We start from the raw sequence: 21534 nt of genomic DNA on the forward strand, positions 1-21534 counted from the left end.
TTTCTCATAATAAGGGTTCTCAAATCTGCCTTATGCTTCCGGATCCTTCTTTAATGGATAGTAGGAATATTACTGATACTCAATATTTTCTAGATTCCTTCTGGTGATATTATGTGTGATGCAAAATTCCACATTTAATATTTTGGATGGAAAAAAGTCCAACATTGAAATTTTTTTTACAAAATTCCTTGTCTCATCATATATGCACTAAGTAGAGTAAGTTTGATTGTTAGGGGAAAAGTAGGACAAAAGTTATTACCTTCATCAGCTCCACCCAGCCTTTTCCAGATTTGTTCTTGAATTGATTTGCATGGAAATTAGCAGTATTATGGGAGTGAAAGAAAATCTCCTCATTCCAACTCCTTGACTGTTTTTAAATTTTGTGAGAAGGATATTTAAAGCATCAGGTACTATCTAAGGTGAACAAACTGTATCAGGAAGAAGACAAAGAACTGTAGTACATAATGTAAACTTTCTGGGAAGAGAGGAAGGATTCATTTTAGCATCTCTAAAAACAGTTGAGGATGATGGACTAATTGCTACATTCAGACTGCAGACAATATGTGAAGGAGGTTAAAATGACCTATGTCAGAGAATATTTTCCTGAAGATGAAATAAGATTCTTGTTAGAAGTTATGGCACTAACATTAGTGACACTAGCATTAGAGTTGGAAAGCACTAAAGTTGTCAGGAAAGATTTCATGAAGGTGAACTTTGATTACCATTTTAAAGAATGGATAGGGTTAGATAAGGGAGAAAGGAAAAACAAGGGGAACAACAACAAAAATGTCTTTCTCCCTAGGATCAGATTGAATGTTTGTTATTGAAAAATAGAATTACTTAGATACTGCTTTATAGATACTGCTAAATAAACTGCTATAAACATTCATAAAAGATCCCAGCATTCTCATCATTCTTTAGCAAATATTTGAAAAGGACATTAGATAAAACTACTTTGTGTGAGTATACATATGTATGTACACACACATATATGTATGTGTGTGTGTGTATATATATATATGTACAGAGAGAGAGAGAGAAAGAAAGAAAAAAATAAAGAACAACACAAATAAATTCCTTCATCTTACCTAGAACTATATAAAAAAAAAAACTACTTAAAGCTGGGAGAAGCTGAGAGAATGGCCACACCAGAAACTATAGACTAAAGTAAATGCTTCTGAAGCTAGAGAGCTCTGAGAGGACAAACATATTAATAAACAAGCCTGAGAATTCTGAGAAAGGGTCTAGACCAAAGAGGTCACTGTGAACTCCAGAAAGTAATTTTAAAACTTGTCAGTTCTCTGAATAAAGATGCCCAAGGGATATTTTAAGACAACCTAAGCTCTAATAATCATGAGCCTGAAGGCAGATTACTGACCTGTCCAATCATAGAAGAAGCAGAGAATAGGGCCTGAAGCCATAGATCACAACATAGGAAGATAGGGCTTATTCTGCTACTTAAAGTACTAAAAACCATGGGGACCAAATCAAAACCTACATATCTGAACTGTGATTGGTGGGAGGGGAAGTATTTTAAGAGGCTTGAGACTAGTATGAATTCTCAAATTTTACTAGGGCCAATTAAGGTGATAGTAAAGGAAGGAGTTAACTTTCAGTAAGTTCAAGGAGAAGATAGTAATGAATCAAGATCAGTACCTGCAGGTTACCATTAGGAGACAAAAGCTAGCAATAAGAAAAAGCATGCCATATCAGTTTTGCCATCCAGAATGACAGAGACAATGACATCCTGACTATAGCAGAGACAGAACCAAATAAAATCTACTCAGCTCACAAGAGTGCTGGAAGGGGACAGAGCTTGGTCCAACTTCATGATCCTAACCAAAAACTGAGGCTGAAGTATTATAAGCAAAAGAAAACAATGAAAAGAATAAAGAAATATTATGAGTTGATACAAGTATTCCTTATCTCTGATCTATGGGCTCTAACTATAAGAGGAACAATGGAGAGATTTCAGGGACTCTAAAACCTTGAAGGGAAAAAAAGAAATCACATCTTTATTTTCAACAAATCTTTGGTCTCATTTGTAGTCTTATGTATTTTATTATTTCCACTAAAATTTTTATTCTGTTATTGGTACATTGGCTTTCCCTTATTATAAGAAATTCTGGAGGGGCAAAGCCAAGGGGGCAGAGAGGAAACAGGTTTTTATCTGAGCTCTCCCTGTTATCCCTCAGATCAACACCAAATCAAACCTTTTAACTGGTTTTGGAATGATAGAACCCAAATACTCGGAGTGTAACAAAATTCTAGCTGAAGATATTTTGGAAGAACTTCAGAAAAGGTCTGTTTCAGTTGGCCACAATGGTGGAGAGGTGGGGAGAGGGGGACGAGGGAACTGAGCACAAGGGCAACACAGAAACTCAGGATTGTGGGGGTCCCCACACCAGTGAATCTACTGGGAGGAATTTACAATAGTAATGGCTACTCTGTCCTGGTTGCAAGCTAGTGAATCAGCATCTTAGCTGTGAGGCAGCAAAAAAAAAAAAAAAAAAAAAAAAAAAGAAAGAAAATAGAAGAGGCAAATAGTGTGCCTTTGAACTCCAAAATAACATAGAACTTGGCCATGTCTACCCAGCACCAGAAGTCAGCAGCACTGACCCAGTGCAGCCATTATAGGCTGCAGAGGAAGCTTGGACAATCTCCCCATTGCCCTAAAAGCATACCTCAAACTTTTGAAAAATTGAGCAAAAAAGCAAAAAGAACACTAACCATAGATAGTTTTTATGGAGAAAGAGAAAAACAGTCTCAAACCCCAAGGACACTAAAAGCAAATCATCTGCAGATGAAGCCCATAGGGTGTTATGAGTTGGTTCCCATCTCCCAAGGCTCTCCTGGAAGAATTCAAAAAGGATCTTAAAAGAGTAAGAAGAAAAATGGGGAAAGGAAATATATATATATATTGCAAGAGAATTTGGAAATTATCTGAAGAAAACTTCTTACAAAATAGATTTAGCAAAATGGAAAAAACATGTAACTTCTTACAAAATAGATCTGAAAAAATGAAAAAGGGAAAACAACTTCTTTGTAATGTTCTGGTTGGTTTTCTGGAGGTCTCTAGGGCAGCCTTCTTTTCAATTGAATAATCACCACAAGAATAGCCAGGTGTTAAAGTCCAAATTCTTTATTTTCTCCTTCAAAGTCTTATTTCCTTACCTGGGGCTTTGGCTAGTTTTCTTGTGGCCTTCAGACAGGACTTGGTCTCAGTGAAAAAATATAGGAGGCCAGCCACCACAGTGGTGTGAGATAGAGTGAATCTGTCTCTCGGTCCCTCTGAGTCTGAATCAGTACCTCCCAAAGTGCAGGAAGAAGGAGAACCACCAGGAACCTGATCAAAGATGAAATGTCTTTGGCTGAGTTTGTCCCAGCTTTATATGCTCTATTTTAATTATATCACCATAGGTGTGAATCTTGTAGAATTATATTAAATACTAAGTACATGTACTGAACCAGAGAATTATTAGTCATCACATTAAAACTAGATAACCATTGTCTTTATCAATTCCACTTAGTTAGCACCTTGTAGGAATCCTTGATTCAAGTGCAGAGTTCTGACCTATAACATCTCCCATAGCATCAGGATTACTCAAAACCTAGTAGTTTCCACCTTAAGGGATCAAAGGACCTGAAATCTCGTATTCAGAAAGGCAAAGGAACTTGGATTGCAGCCAAGAATCAACTATCTAGAAAAACTGAGAATTATTTTTTGAGGAAGAAGATGGACATTCAGTGATATAGGTGAATTTCATTTATTTCTTCTAAAAAGGCCAGAGTTGAACAGAAAAATTTATCTCCAAGCATAGAACTCAAGAGAAGCAAAAAAAAAAAAAAAAAAAAAAGGTATAAGGGAAAGAACTCTTGAGAACTATATCTCTGTTATGGGTATATTTAGAGAGTAGAGGTATAATTTGATTTTATTGTGATAATAATGCATCATGATTTGAAAAAGATGCATTTACTATTTCTGCCTTTCTGCATTTGATTTTGAGGTTTTTATGCCCTAATATTTGGTCAATTTTTGTATAACTTCTATGAACTGCTGAGAAAAAGTAAACTCCTTTCTGTATCTATTCAATTTTCTCCAAAGACTTAGCATACCTAACTTTTCTAAAATTCTATTTACCTCCTTAACTTCTTTCTTATTTATTTTGTGATTCAATTTATCTAGTTCTGAAAGAGCAAGGTTGAGATCCCCCACTAGTATGGCTTTGCTGTTTATTTTTTTTTACAACTCTCTTAACTTCACCTTTAGGAATTTGGGTACTATACCACTTAGAGCATATATGTTTAGTATTGATATTATCTATGGTACCCTTTAGCAAGGTGTCGTTTCCTTCCTTTTCTCTTTTAATTAGACTTATTTTTGCTTTCACTTGATCTGACATCAGGATCAATATCCCTGCTTTTTTTTTTTTTTTTAATTCAGCTGAAGCATTACGCTCCAGCCTTTTACCTTTACCTTTTATGTATCACTCTGCTTTAAATGTTTTTTTTTTTTTTTTTTTGTAAACAACATATTGTAGGATTCTGGCTTTTAATCAAGTCTGCCAACCATTTCCATTTTATGGGAGAGTTCATCCCATTCATATTCACAGTTAAAATAACTAATTCTGTATTTCCCACCATCTTATTTTTTCCAAGTTATAGTTTTTTCTTTCCTTTCCCCTTTTTCTTCTTCCCCAGTATTTTGCTTCTGATGACCACTTCCCTCAGTCTTCATCCTTTACAATCCCTTGCTTTTCTTATACCTTTTTCCTCTTAAATCTGTTTTCCTTTCTATTAGCCTCTCCCTTTCTTTTCCTCTTTCTCATCCCACTTTCCTTGACACAAGTTTCTCTGTGATGCAAAATATGTTTGATATTCTCTCTCTCTCTATTTTTTTTTTTTATTTTTCCTGAGACAATTGGGGTTAAGTGACTTGTCCAGAGTCACAAAGCTAGGAAGTGTTAAGTATCCGAGACCCAATTTGAACTCAGGTCCTCCTGAATTCAGTACTTCCTGGAACTCTATCTACTGCACCACCTAGATGCCCCCTGATATTCTCTTTGAGCTAAATCTGATGAGAGTAAGATTCACAGTGTTCATCCCCCTCCATTCTTTCCCTCAATTATAATAGGTCATCTTTTCTTCTTCATGAGATAAAATTTACCTCATTTTACCTTTAGTTTCCTCTTCTTCCAATATAATCCAGTATTCTTCCAGTATAATCCAGTATAATCACAGTATAAGAAGAATCACATATAATAAAGGACCAGGGAAAAATAGACCAAAAATTAATTGGATACTAAATAATCTGATCCTAAAGAATGAGTGTGTGAAACAATAAACCATTGGCACAATCTGTAATTTCATCCAAGAGAATGACAATAATGAAACAATATACCAAAATTTGTGGGATGCAGCCAAAGCAGTTCTTAGGGGAAGATTTATATCTCTAAATGATTACTTGCATAAAATAGAAAAAGAGAATATCAATGAATTGGGCATGCAACTAAAAAAGCTAGAAGAACAACAAATTAAAAACCCCCAGGTAAATACCAAACTTGAAATTCTGAAAATAAAAGGAGAAATTAATAAAATGAAAATGAAAAACTATTGAATAAACAAAATTAGGAGTTTGTTTTATGAAAAAACTAACAAAATATATAAACCCTTAGTTAATTTGATCAGAAAAAGGAAAGAAAATAATTAAATTGTCAGGAAAAAATGAGAGTGAACTTTCCACCAATGAAGAGGAAATTGGAGCAATAATTAGGAGCTTATTTTGCCCAATTGTCTGACAATAAATATGATAATCTAAGTAAAATGGATGAATATTTACAAAAAATATAGATTGTCCAGATTAACAGAGGAAGAAATAAATTATTTAAATAGTCCCATTTTAGAAAAAGAAATTGAACAAACTATTAATCCACTCCCTAAGAAAATATCTCCAGGGCTAGATGGATTTTCACGTGAATTCTACCAAACATTTAAAGAACAATTAATTCCAATATTATGAAAACTATTTGGAAAAATAGGGAAAGAAGGAATCCTATAAAAAAAATTTTTATGACATAAACATGGTGTTGATATCTAAACCAGGTAGGGTCAAAACAGAGAAAGAATATTATAAACCAATTTTCCTAATGAATATTAATGCAAAAATCTTAAATAAAATATTAGCTAAGGGATTACAACAACTTATCACCAGGATAATACACCATGACCAAGTTGGATTTATACCAGGAATGCAGGGTTGGTTCAATGTTAGAAAACTATTACCATAATTGATTATGTCAATAATCAAACTAATAAAAATCATATGATTATCTCAATAGATGCAGAAAAAGCATTTGACAAAATCCAACACCCATTCCTATTAAAAACACTAGAGAGTATAGGAATAAATGGAGCTTTCTTTAAAATGATTAATAGCATTAATTCAAAGCCATCTGCAGACATCAGATATAATAGAAATAACCATTCCAATTAGATCAAGGGTCAAACAAAGTTGCCCACTATTACCATATTGTATTAGAAATGCTAGCTTTAGCAAAAAGAAAGGGAAAAGAAATTAAAGGAATTAGAGACATAATGAGAAAATCAAATTATTACTCTTTGCTGATGATATGATGGTATACTTAGAGAATCCTAGAGAATCAACTAAACAACATAGTTCAGCCCTTTCCCAGTTGATATGGATCCCTACAATTTTAAGTTCTTTGCCACCACAAAGAGAACAGCTATAAACATCCCATTCATATTCAAAGTTATAATTACTATTTATGAATTTCCTTCCATCTTATTTTTAGTTTATTTTTCAGCCTCTCTTTTTACTTTATCCCTGTTACCTCATCTTCTGCCCCTACCCTCTCACATCCCATTTTATACCCCCCTCCAAGAATCCCCCCATACCTTTCTCTTTCTTGGCCATATACTTGGCACACACTCCTCCAAAAGTCCTCCATCTCCCCCAACCTCCAAAATTCCAATTCACATAACCCTCTAACAATCCCTCCCCCTATCTTGTCCCCTAGTTTTCTCACTTATCTTCATGTTCAATAGACTTCTGTACCCTTCCAGATGTACATATTTTTTCTTTTTCAACCTAAATGAGCTTAAGGTTTTAACACACCCACTTGTTTCTTCTGAATTAGTTAATTGTTTCATTGAATGTAGCACTGCATTTATTCATCTGGGCCAGAGCATTTGCAAACATCAAGATTAGTTTGACAACTAATAATGTAGAAATTTAGAAAGATTAGAATTCTGGAGGGTTTACCAGTAAGAGTCCATGTGTCACTCAGAAGGTAGTATTTAATTCTATCAAAAGTAAAATGCAAGTGAAGCTTTAAGAGTTACAGGATTCTTGATTCTATAAGAAAGTAGATGAAATTCAGTTTTATGATGATAGTAACAATTTAAAGTGCTTTTATGATTCTTTGAAGGCTATTTATGGGCCAACAATCTATGGCACATCTCAATTACTCACTGCTAATGGAGCCACCTTGATTAGTGATAAGATGATCTTGGAGAAATGAGCTGAACATTTCCATAAGGTTCTCAATAAGTTATCATCATCAATCAAAGCTCAAAACTTTGACCAATTATCTCAGGTTCAAGTCAATCTTCAAGCTGATATATTATATAGCAGCAGTCACCAAAACCATTTGGTATTGGCTACGAAATAGACCGGTAGATCAGTGGAACAGATTAGATACAAAGGACAAAAAAGGGTACATCTATAGCAATCTAATCTTTGACAAACCCAAAGATTCCAACATTAGGGATAAAAATTCATTATTCGGAAAAAACTGTTGGGAAAACTGGAAATTAGTTTGGCAGAAATTAGATATGGATCCACACTTAACACCATATACCAAGATAAGATCAAAATGGGTCCATGATTTAGGCATAAAGAGGGAGATAATAAATAGATTAGAGGAACAGAGGATAATCTACCTCTCAGACTTGTGGAGGAGGAAGGAATTTATGACCAGAGGAGAACTAGAGATCATTATTGATCACAAAATAGAAGATTTTGATTACATCAAACTAAAAAGTTTCTGTACAAATAATACTAATGCAAACAAGATTAGAAGGGAAGTAACAAATTGGGAAAATATTTTTAAAAACAAAGGTTCTGACAAAGGTCTCATTTCCAAAATATATAGAGAACTGACCATAATTTATAAGAAACCGAACCATTCTCCAATTGATAAATGGTCAAAGGATATGAACAGACAATTCTCAGAGGAAGAAATTGAAACTATATCCACTCACATGAAAGAGTGTTCCAAATCACTACTGATCAGAGAAATGCAAATTAAGACCACTCTGAGATACCACTACACACCTGTCAGATCGGCTAAGATGACAGGAACAAATAATGACAAATGTTGGAGGGGATGTGGGGAAATTGGGACACTAATACATTGCTGGTGGAGTTGCGAAAGAATCCAGCCATTCTGGAGAGCAATCTGGAATTATGCCCAAAAAGTTATCAAACTGTGCATACCCTTTGACCCAGCAGCGCTACTACTGGGATTATATCCCAAAGAAATACTAAAGAGCGGAAAGAGACATATATGTGCCAAAATGTTTGTGGCAGCTCTTTTTGTTGTAGCTAGAAACTGGAAGACGAATGGATGTCCATCAGTTGGAGAATGGTTGGGTAAATTGTGGTATATGAAGGTTATGGAATATTACTGCTCTGTAAGAAATGACCAGCAGGAGGAATATAGAGAGGCCTGGAGAGACTTAAATCAACTGATGCTGAGTGAAATGAGCAGAACCAGAAGATCACTGTACACTTCAACAACAATACTGTATGAGGATGTATTCTGATGGAAGTGGAAATCTTCAACATAAAGAAGATCCAACTCACTTCCAGTTGATCAATGATGGACAGAGGTAGCTACACCCAGAGAAGAAACACTGGGAGGGGAATGAAAATTGTTAGCACTAATATCTGTCTGCCCAGGTTGCATGTACCTTCGGATTCTAATGTTTATTGTGCAACAAGAAAATGATATTCGCACACATGTATTGTACCTAGATTATATTGTAACACATGTAAAATGTATGGTATTGCCTGTCGTCGGGGGGAGGGAATAGAGGGAGGGGGGGTAGTTTGGAAAAATGAATACAAGGGATAATATTATAATATATATATATATATATATATATATAATTTAAAAAAAAAAATCTTCAAGCTGAACTTCCACCTGAAGATTAGGCAAATCACTTGTAGCTGATTTATTCTAGCTGAGATTTAAAGGACAATGGGAACCATGGTTCATACAAAAACTGACTGAAATTTTCTGGGTTATGTGGCAAAAGGTCCCCCCAGGAGTTCAAGGATGCCTTCATTATTTTCTTTTTCTTTTCTTTTTTCTTTTCTTTTTTTTTTTTATAATATTATCCCTTGTATTCATTTTTCCAAATTATTCCCCCCTTCCTCCACTCCCTCCCCCCATGACAGGTAATCCATACATTTTACATGTGTTACAATATAACCTAGATACAATATATGTGTGTAAATACCATTTTCTTGTTGCACATTAAGTATTAGATTCCGAAGGTATAAGTAACCTGAGTAGATAGACAGTAGTGCTAACAATCATTATTTTCTTTATAAAGGAAACTTGCTCCACAGGAGGTGGGTGGGGTTCTCTTTCAATGAGTGCTGTCAAGATTCTTTCCAGAGTCTTCTATAATAAGCTGATCTTTCTTCTGGATAGTAGTCATCTGCCTAAGGACCAGTGCAGCTTTAGAAATGCCTGAGGAATGGTCAGTATGGTGTTTGTTGTTTGACAACTGCAGGAGAAATGTCCAGAGGTTTGCAACACAGTGTTTGTAAATATAACCAAGATCTTTGGTACTGTCAATTATGAGAGCTTATGGAAAATTATGTCAAAATTTAGTTGCCCAGAGAAATTCAATAATTTTGTAGTCAATTTCATGACAGCATGGTTGCCCATTTTCTGAATAATAGATGATGCTCTCATGCTTTCTCTGTCACCAATGGAGTATAAAGGAAGGCTTCCATGCTTTTTAATATGATGTTTCCAGCAATGTTGTTAGATGCCTTCAAGGAGTGTAAAAAAGATATCAGTCAACTACTGTAAAATTAAAAAACTTGAAAAGATTGTTACAAACCAAAACTAAAGTGGAGGAAGAGTTGGTACATGATTTTTTTATTTTTAGATGATTGTGCTCTCAATTCAGTTGAGGTATAATGATTTATGTATCAGTTCTCTGCTGCATGTTACTTTTGTCCTATCAATTGACACAAAAGAAACATGAGAACTCCAGTACCCAGCACCAAATATTCCATATATAGAATCATTGGTTACAGCAAATGGAGAAGTTTTGAATTCTGTGGATAAGGACACTTACTTTGGCATATTTTCAAAGGATGTCCATAAAAAAGATGAGGTTAACAAATACATTGCCTAAGCTAGTTGAGTATTTGAGATGCTCTGAAGGAAAGTGAGGGAGAGAAGAGATGTTAGATTGCCTCTCAAATTGAAGGGCCACAGAGCCATTGGGCTGATTTCATTGTTGCATGCCTGTGGAACTTGGGCAGACTGGAAACTGAATAGCTTCCATTTAATTTTTTTAGATTCTGGAAATCGCCCTGGACACTGAGTTTTTTTTCTCAAGCTAAACTTCCAAGCATTCAAACCCTATAATTCTGATGGACTAGCTACATTATTCAATATCAAATGTATATTTGTTTAAAAACTCAAATGAGGTAGGTGATCACATAGTGGTCAGAAAAAAGCAATACAAGGACACATATTGCTCTTTGGAATCAAATGCATGACATGGGAGACAATTGGCAAAGGACCACTGAGCATGGTATACTGACAGCTAAGAAAATGTGCTCTATGAGCAAAGCAGAATTGCAGTAACTCAAAAGAAACATGAGATGAAAAACTTAGAGACATCTCAACTCCAAATGTTCATTTGGAATATTTGTGCCTGGTCTGTAGTAGAGTTTTCCAAATTCATATTGGTCTGATCAGGCATAGTTGAACATATTACGTATCATTTTGGACCTTTTTGAAAAAAAGAGCCACAACCATCTCAACATCTGTATTCTCAGTGCCTGAACAGTAGTTTAAAAAGTAGGTACTTAATTAAGCATATATTGATTGGTTGACAAAGATCTTCCTTGCAAATGCTGTTATTGGTTTTCATAAGTATCCATTCTTGAGAATTGTTCCTTATTACCCTTATTCTCCACTAGTCACTTTGTTTTGTGTGTGTACATTTTTTTGGGGTTTTTTTTGTTTGTTTTTTTTTACTCTGTCCACTCTATTACTAAATCTAAAAGACTTCTTGAAGAGCTAATTGTACCACATTTATTAGGAGTGTTCTGTGGGTATTCAGGATGCAAACAGAAAAACACAAAAATAAATTTGTTGATTTATGAGACAATCCTGTTTTCAATTCCCCATCAGTATGGGCAAGCACGACATAGTGAAAAAATGAAACATCTGGTCCCTTCATGTTTTTTTGGTGAACTTTAGCACCAGATGTAAATCATTCATAAAATTTTAATGTGTCAGTTAAAAGATACTCTGCTCTCAAATATATGTATATATAATATGTATGTATATGTGTATACATGTATACACAAACACATATGTGTATAATGTATATCTATGTTACTTATTCACATACACTTATGTTTTACACATTGTACCTGGCATTTTACATTAGTCATTTTTTTAAAAGGAGAGGAATTTTTGGAGTTTCCAAGAAGACTAAATTTCTAGGAAAAAAAAAAAAAAAAAGAAACAAGTTCTGTGCTTCTGGAAATCTGTGATGCTGGTTGCTAGTGTCAGACGTGTTTGCAAATATTTGATAGCTAGCTTTCAAAAAAATGCACAAGCTTATCCTTTACTTTTAAGGTATAGATAAAAAGTCCTGTTTTATAGAGTTTTCTGATTTCCTAAGTATAAATGCTCACAATAAATATTTCAGAATCAACTTTAGCCATATAAGTTGACTCGAACACATCTGATTAGTACCCTATGGAGAACAAATTATATTGAGAACAAAACTTTAGGTTATTCCAAATAACAATAATTCATATTTATGCAATACTTCACAAAACTCCTGATTTCTTCTTTATATCAGATTTGCAGATTAAACAATACAAAAATTATAACCTCTATTTAATAGATTAGGAAAATGAGCTTCAGAGTAATAAACTGAACCACTACACAGCTAACAAATAACACTTTCAGATCTCTATTATATCAAAAGCTCTACAATATAATCTGACCTGGAAAAACAGCCTGCTTTATCTTTTCCACCAATTCTTTGTGATAGTGTTATTATATATACATTAATAAATAATGGCTTGATTTACACATAACTGTGATTATAAGCAAAATACTTCACTTCCTTGAGTTTCACAGCTTCTTCTTCTGTAAAATAAATTCAGTAAGTAGACTATGTTAGGAATCCTTGCTTGTCACTAATTAATTGTACAATAGTGTGAGAGGTATGTCCAAAGGTAGCATACTTTTGATAAATAGTCCATTGACTCATGACAGCCCTTGACTATGATCCATAGATTTTTCTAGTGGATTTGAGTTCCCAGATAACTGAAACACATTTGTCTCCATTTCTTAAATGAATTTCTTAGCCTTTTGTGATGTGATAAAATGTGAGATTCTGTTGCAATATTCTATCTCCATTTGGAAATTTCTATAATTCTAGGAAATTACTGCTTCTTAGTGTATCAATAGGTTTATTAGCGTTCCTCAGTATAGTTTCTTCTAGTTAATGTTCACTGTTTGATCCAAACTCACACCAGTTGAAGCATCCATGAATGACAATAGTTTTTATTATTGCTTGAACAAAATATTTTACATATCACTGATTAACCTTGAGCAGTTGTTGCTAATGAGTTATTTTTCCCAGTCATGTCCAACTCTTTGAGATCCTTTTTTGGAGTTTCCTTAGCAAAGATACTAGAGTGATTTGTTATTTCCTTAAGTTCATTTTACAAACAAGGAACTAAGGCAAATAGGGTCAAGCATTTCATAATTATATGTATATCTACAAGAAAATTGCTTCTGAATATTGCTTCTGAAAGTTTGCTTGGTCTCTACTATTAGCTTCCTTGAAGAGCCCTCAATTCATGTGTAAATGTCTTATATAATGGTTTTTATAGGTAGAAGACATAAAGGTTGGTGGTTATTAATGTTTTCTCAGTGGCCTTTTTGATATTAATAAGGCCTGAAATTATTTCCATGCTCTTTAACCTGGCGCTCTTCACCCTGGCTCCCTAGCCTGGGTGGCCAAGCCAAGATGGGTAGCCAAAAGAGGTAAGGGTTTTGGTAGTGAACACGTGGGTCTTCTGACCAGGTGTTCACTTGGGAACCAACAAGTCAGGACATCAGTCAGGGCATTATGTGAGTAGGTATAATAAAGGCTTTTAAGATTACACGTGGTTGTTCTTAAGTGCGCTACCGGTTATTAAGCTATAGATTCAAGAGATTGTGGCCAGAGACCTTTGAAGGCCTCAGAGGAGGCGAGCCGGGTAGAGTTCACACTGCTAAGGACAGTGGTCAAAGGTACTCTGGTGGATCTAGGACAGACTAGTAATTGTAACTGCCAGGAGAGCACGTTACAAATGGCCCTGAAGCTCTTTCATCATTGTACCTGCTCCTTTACTAAATACACCTTGTCCAATCCCTAACTTTGTCCTTTTTTGCCTTAAATATTTACTTCCCTTTAAGTATATCTGGCACTGAGGGAGCATTCAAATGTAATGGTTTACAATGTCCTTGAGAGTGAAAAGATCTTGCTAAAGTAATCTTTATAGATCTTTTCCATTATTCTTCTTGTGTTGTTCTCCTTTTTTCATCCTTAAAAACACTTGAGATTTATTTGTTGAGTTGGATCTCTTACCATACATTCTTTAAGCTGGTCATCCCAGCCATTGTTTCTCTCTGCTCTTTGAAATTACATTATTCATAATTATGTATCATCCTTCTTTTTAAAATGAATTAAAAAGCCAATATGCCTCTGGCCTCTTTTATTTCCTGTTTGATAACAAAGCCAAATGTTTGCTGACTAATGAACTTTACTTTCTAGACTTTCCCTAAGTCTTCCTATTTTTATAATAGATTTACAATGGTAGATTTCCATCTAAAATAGTCACCTACTTCAGCAACATGTCTGAATTTCAGTTTCGACTTCTCATTTCTGGTTATTTGCTTAAATAGTTCAGTGTTATTCTTTTTCTATTGCAAGCCATATGTTTTCCCCATTATTTTTCTTTCTCTCTTTTTTTTTTTAAACTAATTCTGATTTTGTCCTTGATAAATTGATGGTGACTATAAGTAGACTGGTTATTCAGTGATACCTCATTATTATCTGCCTCATTAATAAGTTTTCTTTCCTATCTGTTAAAATGTAATCCATTTCATTTGTATTATGTTCCTTAGTTTTTTGAGTAGTTTTCGAGTATTTACTATGGAGTGTCAAATCAATACATATTTTATTAAACAACAATGTTCCAAGCATTGTGCTAAGTGTGGAGAACACAAAGAAACTGAATCACTTTCATTTAAATTGTTTTAGGAAGATTATGAAGATCACCTGACAGGACAACATGCCAGACATTGAGTCCTTTCTTGAACTCAACTGCCAAGCATTTAACCTTTACATCAGAGAGCACAACTTAGATGGATTGACCACATTGTTTGAATGCCAAATGTACACTTGCCCAAAAGACTATTTTCTTTATGGAGAACTCTAGGGGCAGAGGGAAAGGAGGAATGAAGAAGGAACAGAATTATCCTTGTTATGTATCTTGCTATTAAGTTTCTATTAAATGAATTTAGTTTTGAATTAATACATTCTCTAAATTGTAGAATGAGGTGGTCACAGTCTAATGGAAAGACAATGTGCAAACAACTACTTATAAACAATATATTATACAGGGTTAAATTGGAGACAATCAACAGAAGGAAAACACTGAAATTAGGAAAGAGTAAAAAGTTTTTTTGTGGTTTTTTTGTGTTTTTTTTTTTTTTGTTGTTTTTGTTTTTGTTTTTTTTTTGTAGAAGGTGACACCTTAGTTAAAACTTAAAGGAAGTCAGGAAGTAAAAGAAACCAGAACTTGGAGATGAACACAGGGAATAAGTTCTAAACATGAAGAGAAGCCAATAAAAATGCCTAGAATTGGGATATGGAGTATCATATATAAGGGACAAGAAGGTCTCCACTGCTATTTTGTGACAGAGTATGTAGAAAGTATTAAAAGTATAAAAAGCCTTGGAAAAGTAAGAAGAAGCCAGGTTATAAAGATCTTTAAAAGCCAAACAGATGATGTTATAGTTAATCTGGAGGTAACATGTAATATTCTTCTCTAAATATGATGTTCTCTTGGAGCAGGTTTCTTGGGGAGCTTCTGAAGGCAGCCTTCGTTTTAGTTCAGAATAATAATCACCTCAAATGCAGCCAGGAGTTAAAATCCAACTCCTTTATTTTCTCTTTCCAAGTATTGTCTCCTTCCTTGGGCCCAGTTAGCTTTCTTAGAGGCCTATCTCCTTGGTTCCAAGAGCTCTTGCCGTTAGTCCTTTGCCTCTGCCAGCTTCAGCCTCCAGCTACCCCCATTGAGCTTCCAGTGGGCTTGTCCTCCATGACTTCTGAATGTCTCAGACTGAAACCTGGTTGAGGTTCCTAGCTTATATATGCTCTCTTATCAAAGGTGTGAATCTTGTAGAACTCTAATAAGTACTTAGTACATTAGTGAACTACAGAACTGTTAAGTACCATGCTAAATTAGATAATTATTGTCTCTATCAATTCCAGTGACTTAGTACCTTGTAAGAATCTTAACAGTAACAGCACTGGAGTTCATTGAGTGGATGAAGAGAGGATACCATTGTCAGATCTGGACTTTAGGAAAATCAGTTTCACAGGTGACTGGAGGATGTCAGAATAGGAAAAGATCTGAGGCTTATGTGACTAGATATTGCAGTAGTCCAAAGGTGAGGGTGGTGGCGGTATCAGAGGAGAGGGGAGACATGTACAAGAAATGATAAGGTTGGGGAAAATAACTTTCCCATCATCCTTCCTATCTTTCTTATCACTCTTCATCTGAAAGATGAAAGAAGGCTTCATAAGACAGAGGACTATTTAAAAAAATTTTTTTTCTGTTTCATTGTTTGATTTAGCTAAAATATTCAACATCAAGTGGCTAGTCTAATGGTCATGACGAAGAATATACAAGATACATAAAAAACAGTTTTCAAAAGAGGTACGGCTCAAAAGAGTAGCTCTCATCTCAGTGGAAAAAAGCAGCCCATGGGATGAAATCATCAGATGAGCAGATGACATCATTGTCCCTTCAAAAATTAATGGTAGTTTTAGAGCCAAAGAAGTGTTCAAGGTAAATAAAGTCTTATTGTGATTAATAAAAAGTTTGATAGACATAATTTCTGGGTAATTGATCTTTTTTTTTTTTTTAATTATGGCTAACAATTGCAGGAAAAGGATAGTTATTTCACTTTATTTTTAAACTAAAAATGAATCATGGAGACTTCTCTGTTTTTGGAAGAATGGATGTTCCTCATAGGACAATCAACTCTGATTTGTTAACAATTTATGAGAATGAATATTATAATGAGGGATAGGGCTATTGTAATGAGGAGCTGGGGGAAGTGACTTTGATTGTGTCAGTCTTACTTGAAGATCACTTCAGCCTCCAGCTATCTAGACAAAGCAATCTACCCTCTACATAGCTTGTCTGAATAGAACACAACAGATCAGAATTCACCTAGATTAGATGCTCTTTGTGAAGTATTCTAGTTGGGAGGAAACAATTTCAATCAAGTTAAGTGGTTTAGATGTGGTAAATTTGAAGTCAAAGTCAATAATTATCCTGGGGCAAAGTCAGTAATTGTCCTTCTAAGATTGACTATATAGCTTCTAGGTATTTATTTCCGAATAAGGAAATAGTAAAAACTCTTAATCTCAATAATTGGTTATTAGTATAAGAGAGAAATAATCATTTCTCTCACTAGAAATGTCAATTATCCAAGGCAACAAGTATTATCTCTTTCATTAATATATCCCCTGTAATATATCATTATTATATCCCCTGGTATTCTTCATTCTCAAAAAAGACCAATATGATATCACTATGTTAGAGTCTACTTATTATGTCCAATTATAGCTAATCAGACAAATTTGAGCTTAGAATGCTCTGCCACAGGTTAGAAACAGAGTCCCTACAAACATTTGGGGTAGATCCTCTAACTTTGCACATCTCAGTGTTCTGAATTAATTTAATTCTGCTTTGTTCATAAAGCACAGCATTTTCTCTGATGAGGGTAGACCATTCTGTGTGGTCCTGTGACAGAGTCTGGGTCATACAATGAATTCTAAAATTCTTAAGAGACACTTTGAGAGTGTTTTTGTATCACTTTTTTTCTGGCCACTTTATGAGGACTTCCCCTGTGTTTTGGCCTAACAATTAACACCAAGAAAATACAGATGTTCCTTTAGCCAGCACACTATCTATAAGTGGAACCATCATAGCAAATGGAGAAGTTTTGAATGCTGTGGATAAGTTCCCTAATCTTGGCAGTATACTTTCCAAAAATGTACATATAGATAATGAGGTTGACATACATTTCCAGAGCAAAGGAGAATCCAAAGGAAAGTATGGAAAAGGAGAGGTTACCAAACTGAAGGTCTAAAGCATTGTTTGCACTGACCTACATCATTCACAATGATGCTTGTGAAACCTGGGCAATAAATCAGTCTTATCAGGAAACTGAATCACTTTCATTTAAATTGTCTTAGGAAGATTCTGAAGATCACCTAACAGGATAAGATGTCAGACATTGAGGTCTTTTCTCAAACTCAATTGCCAAGCATTTAAACTCTACTTCAGAGAGCACAACTTTGTTGGATTGACCACATTGTTCAAATGCCAAATGTACACTTGCCCCAAAGACTAATTTTTATGGAAAATTCTGGGGGCAGAGGGAAAGGAGGACTGAAAGAGGAAAAGAATTATTCTTGTTATGTAAATTGCTATTAAGTTTCTATTAAATGAATTTGGTTTTGAATTAAGGCATTCTCTGTTGTGCTACAGTTCCCTTTTAGTGCCTTGCCTCAGTTTCCCTAAATTGTCCTGTCTCAATTTTCCTGAATTGTCCCCTCTCAGTTTCCCTAAATGTTCTGCCTTGTTTTCCCTAAATTGTTCTGCCTCAGTTTCCCTGGTTGCAACCCCCCATTTCTCCTCATTAGCACTGAGATAATTAGGGCTGTGGAGATCTGACATACCAGAAGATAAGACTCCAGGAGTCCTATCTCAGATACCTAATTGGCATTGTTTATAACTTAGGTTCAGACTCCTGCTCTAGTTGGACACCTCCTAAGTCCTCCCAATTTGTTGGAATTTATGGTCCTATCCCCTGCCTGTCAGAACCAGATTCATAGTCCCTGCCTGGAGATTCCTGCTCACCAGAGTTTAGACTCTGCCCCTCTTTGTCTACCCGAACTTAGAGTCATATATATGTCATTGAGAACTCACATTCATGGTTGGATGCTTTGAGACATCAGCTCTGAGGGCAACATGCCCCTAGCACAATCTCTCCCTCTCAGAAATCCAAAAAAAAAATATTAAAAACTCTCTAATCTCTATCTTGCCTCAGTTTCTCTGGCATTACATAACTTAGCAGGATCAATTTAGTATTGATTAGAATTGATTCAAAATTTGACTTGAATTCTGCATACTTTTCCAAGACTTATATTTGAAGGGGGACTGAGCTATTCAATTTGATTTAAGAAATAACCTTGGGAGTTTTGGAAAGCAGGCCTTGATACTAGAAGCTCCCTTTTGTCTATTATTCTCAAACTTTTAGCTTTTTCTACATGGTATGAACATTTTAACTGTAGTAGATTAGATAAGCTTAATTATTAAGAACTCATTTATGAGACCAACAAGGTCTTAGATTTGGTCTCCTTCTGATTTGGTTATGTTTACTCTATGCAGTGGCCCTTAACTCCATTTCATGAAGATCTTGCCTTAAGTTTATGTGAAGCAATGTGGTATCTTGGAAAAAAGCTATTATTAGCACTATGAAGGCTTGTGTTTGAGTTCTTATACCTCTAATTTCTCTAATTCCTTCCTGGTAAATTGTTTAACTTTTAGACCCCAGCTTCTTAAATTATAATTCACAACCCCATATGTAGTCTCATAACTGAATGTGGGGGTCAAAAAATTATAACTTATTATCAGTAAATGTTAGATTTGTATATCTTTTTAACAAACCCATATTCCCAGGGTCACATAAAAATTTCAGGCAAAAAGAGGCCACAAAATTTAAAAAGGCATGATCAAATGGGATCTAGGTTACTATGTTATTTTTTCACTGTCATCTAATCATGTCACCTAAAGTTGTGATTGTAAAAAAGGTAAAAGAAGTCCAATTATTATTTTCTCTGCCCTTCATGGGATGTTATCTTGTAGCATAATGCTCTTTATGTTAAGCCAAAAGCAGGATCGTTGAGGTACCTGTCTTTAGTACTTTAGAAAGATCTCTCTTATTATTGTAGTACTTTGAACTTCATTCAGAAAAGCTATAAAACCTATAAAAATTATGAAGAATTGTTAAATAATTGTGGTAATATTAAATTCTGACAATACAAAGAGTAGAGGTAAAAATAAAAATTTTCTACCAAGAGGAATACTTTCAAGATGATCTGGTCTCATCACTTGCAGAGTTAAGTGTTTTAGTTTTAGATAAAATTTCTTCCAAAAACAGGTAAATAAAGTTCATTAAGCATACTTTTTTTTAATGAAAAAAAGCTCTTTCTTTTACTAAACAGTTATTTTTTTCAACTCCAACAGTTTATAGTTCATAAATAAGGAGACGATTTTTAAAAGGCATTTTATTGGCCAAAAAAATATATTAAGTGAATGGTACTGAAGTTGTTATAAGGATTTTGCCTATATGAGATACTGTTCATAAGAAAATTAACTAATAATACTTAGCATTTGTATACTACTTTAAAGTTTGCCAAGAATTTTACAAGGTTTACCGAATTTTAACAACTCTGGAAAGTAGATGCCATTTCTATCCCCATGTTACAGATGAAAAATCTGAGACAAAAACAAGTTAAGTGATTTATTCAAGGCCTTATTAGGAAGTATCTAAGGCTAGATTCAGGTCTTGACTTAAGGTTCAATGCTCAATTTATTACTATACCTAGTGCCTCTAATAGTGGTAAGAAAATATGTTCAATGACATTAACCTGATTGATCTAAAATGCCCCACTATCATCCAAAAAACTAAATGTCATCTAAATAATGAAATAACTAGCTGTCACTATAATCTAGAATGTTTTATTTACAAAACTTAATGTACTGATCAACAAACATTTATTATTTATTATACACATTATATATAAATTAATATTAATTATTTAAATATCAATATTAATATTACATATAATATATATTACAGTATTTATTATTTATTATATACCATGCCAAGAATACAAAGAAAAGAGTCCTTGTCCTCCAGGAGTTTATATTCTTTCAAGGTAGACAAGTATGTAATATGTCTAAGTTTACACAGGATATTTTTTAAAACAACATGACTAGAGGCAGTAAGGCACAAGTGGTTGAAAAGATAAAAAAGGCTTCATATAAAAGGCATCTTTTGAACAGATCTGGGAGAAAAATAGTGATTATAAGAGAGGGAGGTGAAAAGGGAGGGATCTACATGAATGGGAAGGGGAGAAAAGCCAGAGTTAAGTCATAGAGATGAAATAGATAGTATTGTTTATGAGGAACAAAATAGCTGTGTTTAAAAGACCTAGTTGAAAATCTAAGAAGTCTGAAGCCAGGACAGGAAATATAATGCAAAGCACCCTCAATAAGGCAATCTCTTTGGAAGACTGGAAGGAGAAAACACTATTGACTAAAAGTCAAGAAACCCAAAATAATTTTTTATGTCTTTTGCTTTTATACCAACTCTTCTAATACCAAATTTAGCTGGATTTCTGCCACATGAAAGTACCCTATATGAAACTATGATCCCTTCTAGCTTTAACATTTTAGGAATCCATAACGTTGATAACTTTTGGATTATGGACTAGATTAGGAGAACAAGGGGCCTAATCAACTACCTACTTTGTTGGAAGTTTAGCAAAGAGCAGGCTGGTACCCAAAGCAGATAGCTTATTATCAGAGTTGTTCAATAACAATATGAACTGCATATTTAATGAGATTCTGTTGAGAGGCAATTTATTTAAATATGGCAGTATAAGTCTGAATGATATCTTATTCCAATGACATATAAAGATTGAAGGACCATTTCTATGAAGAAGAGAACAAGAGTAGGCTTAAAGGGAGACTAATATCCACTTCAGAAATTAAATTAAAATCATCTTTAGGGTTTTCATATATTCTAAATCTTTTAAAATTGTTATTAAAGAAAAAAGAAAACTTACCTTCTATATGTCAATGGTACTATT

The 21534-nt window shown here is 34.3% G+C and overlaps 1 long non-coding RNA gene across 1 annotated transcript in view; it reads left to right on the forward strand.

Moving 5' to 3' along the window:
- The window catches only part of LOC141556715 (uncharacterized), a 116220-nt gene that overhangs the window by 31438 nt on the left and 63248 nt on the right, over nucleotides 1–21534 (forward strand). The window contains exon 2 of the long non-coding RNA XR_012486617.1: nucleotides 16215–16429. This is a non-coding gene — a long non-coding RNA (uncharacterized LOC141556715). The remainder of the gene's footprint in view (nucleotides 1–16214; nucleotides 16430–21534) is intronic.

This window comes from Sminthopsis crassicaudata, chromosome 2, assembly GCF_048593235.1.
Source record: "Sminthopsis crassicaudata isolate SCR6 chromosome 2, ASM4859323v1, whole genome shotgun sequence".
NCBI lineage: Eukaryota > Metazoa > Chordata > Mammalia > Dasyuromorphia > Dasyuridae > Sminthopsis > Sminthopsis crassicaudata.